We start from the raw sequence: 13,143 nt of genomic DNA on the forward strand, positions 1-13,143 counted from the left end.
CCCCTAACACCAACCATAAACATAAAACTGCCCCTAACCCTTACTCAACATCTAACCCTATTTGTTAATCTAACTCTAAAGATAACCTTAGCACTAACCCTAATCTTAATTGTAAATCTAACCCTAGACATAACACTAAACCTAATTCTCACCCTAGCACTAACACTAGATCAAAACCTAACCCATAACATAAACCTAACCCAAAAGCTAACCCTAGGTCTAGCCCTAACCCTAACCATATCTCTAGCCCTACTCCTAACCAAAATCCTACCCCTAATCCTAAACAAAACCCTAGCCCTAAAACTAGCTATAACATTATCCATTACCCTAACAATAACCATAACCCAAATGCTAACCCTAGGCCTAACCCTAAACTTATCACTAACCCTAACCATACCCATTACCCTAATCTTGACCTGAATCCTAAACGTAAACCTTTCCATTAACCTAAATCTAACGTGACCCTAACACTAATTTGAACCCTAACCCTAAAACTTAACATAAACCATAACCAAAACCTGACGCTGATCCTTAAAACACCTAATTCTAAACCTGATCCTTACCTTAAACCTAACCCTTATACAAGACCTAGAAATGAACCTAACCCTATAACTATCCCTAGCCATCACCCTAAACTGACATTATCTCTATCCTTAAAATTTGCCCTAACCCTATCAAAAACTCTAGCCCTAATCCTAACCCAATTCTAACCCTATTCCTAATCCTATTTCTATTCATTGCCCTAGCCTTAAACCTAGCTATAATCCCATCTCTTTCCCTAAATCTAACCCTTAACCTAACCCTAAACATAGCCCTAACATTACGCCTAACCCTAACACTAATCCTAGACTTATTTCTAGGCCTAGTGTAGCCCTAATCCTAGCCCTAACCCTAGCCTTAAGACTAAATCAACTCTCGCCTAGCCCTATTTCTGGATCTAAACCTATCCCTTAACATAACCCAAACACTAGACATTACCTTAGCCCTAACCCTAGCCATAGCCCTAAACCATAGAATTAACCATAACTCTAAATGTACCCATAAATCTAAACTCACCCTATCACTAGCAATAACACTAACATTAATCATGAATCTACCCTTAACTTTAGCCTTAGCCCTAAAGCATAACCAAGCTATAGCACTAACCCTAAAGCTTAACATAAACCAAATCCTTACCTGATATCTAGCCCTAAGCCTACTCCTAATTCAAGTCTATCCCTAACCTAAACTAACCTTGACCAGGACTCTAAACTAACAATAACCCTAGATCAAAACATCTCTTTAAACTTAAACCTAACCCTAAAACTAGACTTAGCCCTAATATAACCCTAAAATTAGCCCTAATCATAACCCTAGTTCTTACATTAGACATATCCCTAACACTAGCCCTAACAAAACCAAAAAACTAGCCCTAATCTGAGCCCCAACCCTAGCTTTAACCCTATCTCTAAGCCTAAATGTATCTGTAACACTTACCCTAAACCTAACCCTAACTTTAATCCTTACACTAACCCTAAATCTAACCCTAACAATAACCCTACCCCTAGCCCTAGCTCTAACCCTATCAATTACACTAACCTGAACACTAACCCTAATTCTAATCCTCAGTCTAACCCTAACACATTCTCTAACCCTAACCTATCCATTACCCTAAACATAACCCTAACCCTACACCTCACTTAATACTAAACCTAGAAATAACAATAACCCTAAATACAGCCCTAGATGTAACCCTAGTTCTTACATTAGCTCTATACCAAAAGCTAACAAAAAACTAGCCATAATAGAAGCCCTAATGCTAGCTTTAACTCTAAATCTAGCCCTAACCCTAACACTAACCTAAGCCTAGCCCTTACCCTAGCCCTAACCCTAGTGCTAACCTATCCCTAACCCTAAGCCAAACGCTAACCCTAAAGCTACCCTAGGCCTAAACCTAATCCTTTGCCTAACTCAAACCCTAACTCTATTACTAGTCCTAACACTAGTCCTCAATCTAGCTCTATCCCTATCCCAAACTCTAACACTAACCCTGACCCTTATTCTGACCCTAACACTAACTGGATGTTTAGACCTGACCCTATCCCTAAAGTGACCCATAACATTGCTGCTACCTGTAACCCTATACCTATACCTAACTCTAACACTAGACCTAGACCTACACCTAATCCTTCATCTAGCGATAACTCTAGCCCTAGCCCTAAACAAAAACCTAGCCCTAACCCTAACAATAACCCTTAATCTAACCCAAATGCTAACCCTACCCCTAGACCTAACCCTAGTCCTAATGCTGGACCCAATTATAAACCTAACCCTAACACGAACAATGACCCTTACCCTAACACAAACACTACCTCAAAACCTTTTCCTAACCCAAAACCTTACCCTAAACTAGACCTAGCCATATCACTAATGCTAAAACTAATCATAACCATAAGCCAAACTCTACCTCTAAGTCTGTCCATTACTCTAACCATAACCCTAAACCCAATGCTAACCCTAGCCCTAACTCTTACCCTGACTCGAACCCTAAACCTTGTTCTAGTGCAAATCCGAGCTCAATCCCTAACCCTTTAACCTAACCTAACCCTAACACTAACACATGGCCTAAACCTAACCCCAACATTAACCCTAGCCATAATTCTAACCTTAACGCTAGCCATAACCTTAACTCAAACCCTACCCATTACCCTAACCCTAAACCTAATCCTCATGATAACCCTAGCCTTAAACCTAAATCTACTCTAAATCTAACCCTAGACATAGGATAAACCTAATCTTTGCCATAGACCTAACCCTAGCTCAAACCCTAATCATTACCCTGAACCTAACCCTACACCTATCGCTAACACAAACCTTAAGCCAAAACCTAATCATAACCTTAACCCTAACCTGACATCAAACCCTATCCAATACCCTAAACCTAATGATAACCCTAGCCCTAATCCTAAGACTAGCCATTACCCTAACTGTAACTATAACCTTGACATAACCCTAAACCTAATATTCGCCCTAACGCTAACCCTAGTGCAAACCCTAAACCGTACCCTAAACCTAAACCTAAACCTATCCCTAGGCTAAACCCTAAACCTAAGCCTATATCTAGCCCTAATACTAACCATAACCCTAGCCCTAAACCTAGTTCTAAACCTATCCATTGCCCTAAGTATAACCCTTACCCTAATGCTAATCCTAGGCCTAAACCTAACTCTTCCACTAACTCTAACCCTATCAATTAACCTACACCTAATCTGAACCCTAAATCTAACCGTATCATTACCACATCCCTAATCCTAATGCTAATTTGACCCCTAACCCTAAACCCTAACCTAAACCAAATCCGAAACATGAATCTAACCCTATTAATAACCCTAGCTCTAAATCTGAACTTTACCCTAAACCTAACTTTTACTCTAAGACCTAGCCATAAATGTAACCTTCAGTCTATCCCTAACTATAACCCTAGACATGACAATACCCCTAGCCCTAATTCTTGCCATAACCCTAAAACAAATCCTAGCCCTAATTCTAGCTATAAAACCTAGCCTTATTACTAACCCAAAACATAATCCTAGCCTTAACCATAATTCTAACTTTCGACCTGGCCCTAAAAGTAGCTATAGTCCCATCCCTTCCACTAAACCTAACCCTATCCCTAAGGATAAAACTAGGCCTAACCCTAACACTAAACCTAGTCCTAATCCTAGCCATAATTTACCCCTAAACTTAACCTAACCCTAGCCCTAAGTCCAACACTAACTCTCGTCCTAGGCCTAGTTCTAACCCCAACCCTTACCATAACCCTAAAACTTGCCCTTACCTTAGCCTAACCCAAGCCCTAGCACTAATCCTACATTAAACCCTAATTCTAAATATAACCCTAAACCTAAGACTAAATCTCTCACTAAAACAAGCTGAAACACTAACGCTAATCTTAAAACTAACCCTAACCTACCCCAAGACCTACAACAAAACAGAACTATAGCCCTAACCTTAACCTTTAACCTAAACCAAACCCTAAGCCTACTAACAGCCCTAAACCTAGCTCTAATTCAAATCCTATCCCTAACCCTAAAACTAACCTTGACCCTGACTCTGACCCTACACTAATCCTAGCTCTAAATATCACCCAAAACCTAAACCGAACCTTAACACCAGACCTAGCCCTAACCCTAACCCTAAAACTATTCCTAATCATAACCCTGGTTCTTACATTAGCTGTAGCCCTAATCCTAATGCTAACCTAATCCAAAACCTATCCTAATCAGGGCCCTACCACTAGCTTTAATACTAACAATAACCTTTACCCTAGCCCTAACCCTTACCTTTAATCTAACGCTCACCCTAACCCTTTCAATAACCCAAAACCTAACCCTGACGCTAGCCTTAATCCTAACCATAACCCTAGTGCTAACCCTAGCTCTAATGCTATCTATTACCCTTACTCTAACCCTAACCCTAACCCTAATGATAACCCTAGGATAACCCTAACCTTATTCCTTACCCTAAACCTATCCATTACACTAAAACTAACCTGAACCCTAAACTTAACCATATCCATAAACCTAATCCTAACCCTAATCCTAACACTCATTTGAGCCCTAACTTTAATATTAACCTAATCCAACCTGAAACCCTGTACCTTATCCTAATAATGCCCCTAGATCTAAACCTTACCCTAAACCTTAACCTAACCCTTACACTACACCTAGCCATAACCCTAACCCTAAAACTATCTCTAACCATAATCCTAGACCTGACATTAGCCCTAGCACTAGTGAAGCCCTATCCCTAACACAAACCCAACTCTAATCCTAGCCCAAATTGCCTTAATCCTAACCCTATACTAACACTAGCCCTAAACCTAATTTTAACCCTCACCCTAGTTCTAAACCTAGCTATAACATCATGCCTAACCATAACCATAACCCTAACACTAGCCCTAAACCAAGGCTTAGCCTTAATACTAACCCTAGCTCTAATCCTAGCCCTATTAAAGCCCTAACCATAATCCTACCAAACCCTAACCCTAAGACTAACTCTCTCATTAGCTCCATTCCTAGTTCTAACCCTATCCCTTATGATAACCCCAACCCTAGCCCTAACGCTAGCTGTAACCTAGATTTAACTCTAAATCTAACCCTAAACATAAGACTAAACCATACCATAACACTAGCTCTAAACCTAACACTATTTTAAAAACTAGCTCTAACCCTAGCCCTAGCCCTCAAGCAAAATCAAGCAATAGCACTTACCCTAACCCTTGACCTAAACCAAATCCTAACCCTAAACCTAGCCCTAACCCTAGCCCTAATTCAAGTCCTAACCCTAACCCTAGAACTAATGCTTACCCTGACTCTGACCCTAAAACTGACCCTAGATCTACACATCAACCTATCCCTAAACCTAATCATAACACTAGACCTCGCCGTAAACCTAAACTAAAATTAGCCCTAATTGTAATGCCAGTTCCTAGCTCAATCCCTAACCCTTAAACATGACCTAACCCCAAAACTAAATGAAGGCCTCACCCTAACCCTAACCGTAGCACTAATCCTAAACTTAACCCTAGCCCTAACCCTAGCTTGAACCCTAAACTTTACCTAACCCTAAACTTAATCCTAATAATAACACTAGACCTAAAGATAAACCTACCCTAACTCTAAACATAAACCTAACCCTAGAACTAACAGTGAACCTAATTCTAATCCTAAACTTAAGCTAGCTCAAACCCTAACCCTAAACCTAAACCTAAACCTAATGCTAACCTAAACCTAACCCTAACTCTAACGTGACATTCAAACCTATAACCCTAAATCTAATGATAACCCTAGCCCTAACCCTAACACTAACCTTAGCATCACCATGACCATAACCCTAGACCAAACCCTAAATTTAACCTTAGCCCTAGCACTAAACCTAGCTCAAACCCTAAACCATACCCAGAACCTAACACTAACTCTAACCTTCTCCTAAGCCTGACCCTCACCCTAACTCTATTCCTAATCCTCTCTTAACCCTACCCCTAACCCTAAGTCTAACCTTATAAAACATCCTAAAAATAACCATAACACTAATGCTAACCCTAGGCCTAACCCTAAATCTATCACAAACTGAAACCATATCCATTACCTTAAACCTAAAATGAAACCTAAACCTAATCCTATCCATTACCTTTACCCTAATTCTAACCGTAATAATAATTATCTGAGCCCTAAACCTAAACCTTAACCTAACCCAAACTCACAGCCTGACCATGACCCTAATAATACCCCTAGCTCTAAACCTGACCCTTTCCATAAATGTAACACTTAAATTTGACCTAGCCATAAACCTAATCCTAAGACTAACCCTAACTGTAAACCTAGACCTGACATTAGCCCTAGCCCTAATTTTTGCCCTAACCCTAACACAAAACCCAGCCCTAATACTAGAATCAAACCCAGCATTAATCCTAAGCCAAACATTAACTGTAGCCCTAACACTAAAACTAATCAAAAAACTAACCGTAACCCTAACCATAGCACTCAAACCAAACCGAGCAACAGGCCTAACACTAAACCTTAACTTAAACCAAACACTAACGCTTCACCTAGAACTAAACCTAGCCCTAATTCAAGACCTAATCCTAACCTTAAAAATAACCCTGACCCTGTCTCATATCCTAACACTCATCCTAGCTCTAAACAGCACCCTAAACTTAAACCAAACCCCAACAGTAATCCTAGCCCTAATTCGAGTCCTAACACTTACCCTAAAAAAAACCTGACCTGACTCATATTCTAACACTAACTCTCTATAAATATCAATCTAATCTTAAGCCTAACCCTAACATTTGACCTACCCCTACCCCTAACCCTAAAACTAATCCTAATTGTAACCCTAGTTCTTATATTAGTCATTGCCTTAATCCTAGCCTTAAACCCCACAAAGAAACTAGCCCTAATCTGAGCCCTAAACATAGCTTTAACCCTAAACATAACCCTAACCCTAGACCTAAACATATCTCTAACCGTTTCCCTTACCCTAAGCAAAACCGTAACCCTAATGGCAACCCTAGACCTATCCCTAATCCTTATGCTAACCAAATAATAACCGTATTGATAGTCCTAACCCTAGATCTCATTCTAGTTCTAACCCTATCCCAAACCCTAACCCTAACCCTGTCCCTCATTCTGACCATAACACAAACCCGAGGTCTAAACCTGACCCCAACCCTAGACCAAACCCTAACACTAGTCCTACATGTAATCTTATACCTAAACCAAACCATTCCATTAGACCTAGACCTAAACCTAATTCTAAATCTAGCCTTAACTCTAGCCCTAGACCTAAACAAAAACCTAGCCCTAGCCCTAACAATAACCCTTAATACAACACAAAGACTAACCCTACCCCTAGACATAAATCTAGTCCTAATTTTGGCTTTAACCTTAACCCTAACACTAACCTGAACACAGAGCCTGTATTTAACACTAAGGTAACTCTAAACCTGATCCTAACCAAAAATCTAAACCTAACACTAGAACTAGCCCCAAACTAAACCTACAACTAGCCCTAGTCATAATCCTGGCTCTTACATTACCCATAGCCCTAACCCTACACTTTAACCTAACACAAAACCTAGAGTGAATCCTAGGCCTAAACCTAGCCCTAAGCATAACCTTAACCCTAACCCTAGCCCTAATTTTAACCATAACTCTAGCTGTAGTTCCAAACCTTACTCAATGTCTAAGCTTTAGCCTAAATATAAACTTATACTTACTCCTAACTCTAACCCTAACCCTATCCCTAACCATAAACTTAACCCTATCCCTATACCTAGCTCTGAACATACCCATTACCCTAACCTTACCCTAACCCTAACTGGAAAAATAACCCTAGACCTAACCCTAAACTTAACACTTGCCATAGCCATAACCCTAGCTCAAACCCTAACCTGTGCCAGAAACCTAAACCTAACCATGCCTTAACCTTAATCCTAAAACTAAATCTAACCCGAAACCTAATCCTAAACTTACATCTAACCATATTCATTACTCTAACCCTTATCTTAAGCCTAATACTAAACCTATCCCTAACACTAACCCAAACCCTAAACTTACCATAATCCTATCCTAGACCTAATGCTGAACCTAAACCTCAACTTAGCCATAGCCCTAACTCTAGCTCAAACTCTAACCCTTACACTAAACAAACCCTAGCCAAAACCCTAACCCTAACCCTAGCCCTAAGACAAACTCTAAATCTCACACTAGCCCTATTCCTAGTTCTAACCCAATCTCTGACCATAACCTAACGCTAGCCCTAACCCTTGCTGTATTCTTAGTCCTAGCCTAACCCTAGATCTATGCCTAACTCTAAATGTAACCCTAACCATAGCCTAAGCCTAACACTAACACTCGACCTAACCCTAAGGCTAATCATAAAACTATTGCTAACCCTAACTTTGGGATAAAACCAAACTGAACAATAGACTAACCCTAAACCTTAAATTAAACCAAACCTGCAATTACAGCTAGAACTTATCCTAGCCCTAATTCGAGTCCTAACCCTAACCTTAAAACTAACCCTGACAATGACTTATTTCCTAACAGCCATCCTAGCTCTAAAACACTACTTTAACCTTAAACCAAACCCTAACAATAAACCTAGCCCTAATCTGAGTCCTAACCCTAACCCTAAAACTAACCCTGTCCCTGACTCCTATCCTAACAATAACCCTAGCTCTAAATTCATCCTAACCTTAAACCTAACCCTAGCACTAGAACTACCCCTAACACTAACTCTAAAGCTAACCTTAATTGTAACCCTGATTCTTACATTACTTGTTGCCCTATTCTTAGCCCTAACACTAACACAAAATCTAGCCCTAAATGGAGCCCTTAACCTAGCTTTAACACTCACCCAAACCCTAACCCTAACCCTAACACTAGCTCTAACCCTATCCCTAAACCTAAGCAAAACCTTGACCCTAATTGTAACCCTAGACCTATCCCTAATTCTTAGGCTAATCAAAACCCTAACCCTATTAATAGTCCTAAATCTAGCCCTCATTCTAGCTCTTAACTATCCCAAACCCTAACCCTAACCTTGACCCTTATTCTGACCATAACACTGACCATAGGTCGAAACCTGACCCTAACCCTAGACCAAACCCTAACAGTAGCCCTACCAGTAACCTTATACTACACCTGACACTATCAATAGCCATAGACCTAAACTTAATCCTAAATCTAGCCTTAACTGTAGCCCTAGACCTAAACAAAAACCTACCTCTAGCCCTAACAATAACCCTTAACCTAATGCAAAGACTAACCCTACCCCTAGACATTAACGTAGTACTAATTATGGCTTTAACCTTAACCCTAACATTAACTTGAACACGGACCCTGCATTTAACACTAAGCTATCTCTAAGCCTGACCCTAACTGAAAATCTAAACCTAACACTAGACCTAGACATAACCGTAACCCTACAACTAGCCCTAATCATACTCCTGGCTAATACATTACCCATAAACCTAATCCTACACCTTAACCTAACACAAAACATAGAGTGAATCCTAGGTCTAAACTTAGCCCTAAGTTTAACCCTAACCCTAAGCCTAGCCCTTATCCTAACCCTAACTTTAGCCTTAGTCCTAAACTTTTCTCAATGCCTAACTCTTTTTTTTAGAGAGAGAGGAGAGAGAGAGAGAACAGAGAGAGTGAATGTTTTAATATTTATTTTTAGTTACTGGTGGACACAACATCTTTATTTGTATGTGGTGCTGAGGATCGAACCCAGGTCGCACGGTGCCAGGCGAGCATGCTACCACTTGAGCCACATCCCCAGCCCTCAATGCCTAACTCTTGCCATAAATATAAACATAGACTTATCCCTAACTCTAACCCTAACCCTATCCCTCACCCTAAACTTAACCCTATCCCTAAACATAGCTCTGAACTTACACATTACCCTAACACTAATCCTAAACCTATTGATAACCCTAGTCATAATCCTAATCCTAAACCCTAATCGAAAAACTAACCCTAGACCTAACCCTAAACCTAACATTTGCCATAGCCCTAACCCTAGCTCCAGCCCTAACCCGTACCTGAAACTTAAACCTAACCACGCCTTAACCTTAACCCTAAAATGAAATCTAACCCTAACCCTAAACCTAAACTTACATCTAACCATATCCATTACCCTAACCCTTATCCCTAGCACTAATTCTAACCCTAAACCTAGACCTGACATTAGCCCTAGCACTAATTCTAACCCTAAACCTAACACAAAATCTAACCCTAATCCTAGACCTAAACGTATCCCTAATCCTAGCCCTAAACCTAGCCTTCTTCCTAACACTAACCCTAACCCTAGGCCTAACACTATTTTGAACCTTCGCCCTAAACCTAGATATAACATCATAATCTTACTTTATAATATCATACCTTACACTAATTCTAATCCTAACCCTAGCCCTAAATGTAGGCCTAACCCTAACACTAACCCTAGCGCAAATCGTATCACAAATTTAGTCCTAAACCTAACCCTAACTGTAACGCTAACCCTAAATCTCCCCCAGCACTAACCCTAGTACTAAATCTATCCCTTACCATAACACGAACCTTAAACCTAAACCTAGCCCCAAACCCATTCCAACTTTTGTATTAGCCCTAAACCTAGACTTAACCCTAACCCTAAATAGAACCCTAATGCTAAGCCTAAACCTCACCCTAACACTAGACCTAACCCTAATGCTAATTGGAAAACTGTCCTTAAACCTAGCCCTAGTATTCAAACAAAACTCAGTCATAGGCTTACTGCTAATCCTTAACCTAAACTAAAGCCTAAGCTTATACCTAGCCCTAACCCTAGTTCTAATTTGAATTCTAACACTAACTCTAGAACTTACCCTGACCCTGACTCTGAACTTAACAATAACCCTAGCTCTAAACATCACACTAACACTAAACTTAATCTGAACACTAGACCTAGCCCTAACCCTAACCCTAAAACTAGCCCTAATTATAACACCAGTTCTTACATTAGCCATAGCCCTGTGCTAACAGAAAAGCTAGCTCTAATCTAAGACCTAAACATAGCTTTAAACTAACCCTAACCTTAACCTAGACCTATACCTAACCCTAACAGTAGCCATTTTCCTAGTTCTAAATCTATCCCTTATCCTAAGCCATACCCGCACTCTAATGCTACCCTAGTCCTTACCCTAATCCTTAGCCTACCCCAAACCATAATTCTATTACTAGTCCTAACCCTAGCCCTCATTCTAGCTCGAAACCTAACCCAAACCTAACCCTAACCCTGACCCTTATTCTGACCCTAACACTAACCCTAGGATAAAACCTGACCCTAACCCTAAACTGAACCCTAACACTAGCCCTATGGGTAACACTATACCTAAACCTAACCCTAACACTCGACCTAGACAAAAACATAATCCTAAATCTAGCCATAATTCTAGCAGTAGCCCTAAACAAAAACCTAGACTTAGCCCTAACAATAACCCTTAACATAACCCAAACAGTACCTCTACCTCTAGACTTAAACCTAGTCCTAATTCTGGCCATAACCCATAACCCAAGCACTGTCCCTTCCTGTAATACAAATCCTAGCTCTAAACTTTATGCTAACCCAAAATCTAGCCATAACCCTAACACTAGACCTAGCCATAACCCTAACTCTAGGTCTTACATTACATATAGCCCTAACGTTAGCCCTAAACCTCACACAAAACCTAGCCCTAAGCTAAGTAACCCTAAACTTGATATTAGCCCTACCGCTAATTCTTGCCATAACCCTAACACAAATGCAAGCCCTAACCCTAGACCTAACCCTAATCCCAACCCTTGCCTTAAACCTAACCCTAGTTCAAACACTAACCCTTACCCAATTTTAACTCTAGACTTAACCCTAACCCTAGTCCTAATCCTAACCATAACCAAGGCCAAATCCTAGTTCTAACTCTATCCATTAACCTAAACATAACCATAACACTAATGCTAAAACCAGCTCTAAACTTAACCCTAACCCTAAACCTAGATGTCACACTAACAAAAACAATTGCCCTAGCCCTAATCATAGCTCAAACTCTAACACTTACCCTAAACCTAACCCTAACACTAACCCTATTTTTGGACCTTTTATCTCCTTTGGAACCCCGGCCATTACTGGATGTTGGCTGAGGCAGCCTCATGGGTTAGCATTTCCATATATGTGACCTGGCTGGATTGGCATTCGCAGGCTTTTAGCCCACATGCAGGCTTTTGACGTTAGTCCTGCCTAATGGTTTAATCTGAAATCTGCCTAGGCCCTTTAGTGAAAGTGATGTAACTACTCCTTATAGGTTCTCGCTAATGTCTCTTCTTACTCCTTCCTATCACTATATAACCTTGTCCCTGGCACAATAAAGTTGAGATTATTGCACCTTCACGGTTGACTCATCTCCCGACTTGGTGTGAGTGTATGGGACAGGTTGGGTGGCAGGCCGGGTCGTGATATTTACCCTCTTGCTCAGCTCAGAAGACTCTAGCTGGTCTGGTGCGCTTCACTACCTCTGTCGGAGGGCGGTTCCGACAGCTGGTGCTTCGGAGACGACAGGCTGGTCTCCCACATACCCTTTTCGCGGGGGGCGACAATTGGTGCCCGTTTGAAGAAGGAACTTTGCTGACAAGCAATCAGGCAACGGGTAAGTGTACCCCTACCAAAATGGGGCAGGCTTCTTCAAAAAATGATCCCTCCCTTCATTCCCTTCGAGTCCTCCTAAAGAGTAGAGGTCTCGAAATTTCTGACACTCAAGCATGCAAAACCTGGGAGATTATAGTTAAGGTTGCCCCCTGGTTACCAGAGAGTAATTTATTTGATTGGGAGACCTGGGATATGATTGAACAGCTAGTCCAAAAAGCCCAGGTTAATCGCGGTGAAATTCCTCCTGTTGGAGTTTACCCCATCCTGTCAGCCCTTGAGAGTTGTTTCCCTCCACGACCAGCCAGGCTGCGTTCTGCACCAGAGGTTAAGGGCCTGGAGCTAGGGGAGATTCCTGGAGGGGAGAGGGGTAATAAGGAGTCCAATGGAGCCCTAAAAGAAGGACTCTTAGACCCCCTTGATGCTGTTCCATGGCCTCCCAGACAGGGAATC

This window comes from Callospermophilus lateralis, chromosome 2 (assembly GCF_048772815.1).
Source record: "Callospermophilus lateralis isolate mCalLat2 chromosome 2, mCalLat2.hap1, whole genome shotgun sequence".
NCBI lineage: Eukaryota > Metazoa > Chordata > Mammalia > Rodentia > Sciuridae > Callospermophilus > Callospermophilus lateralis.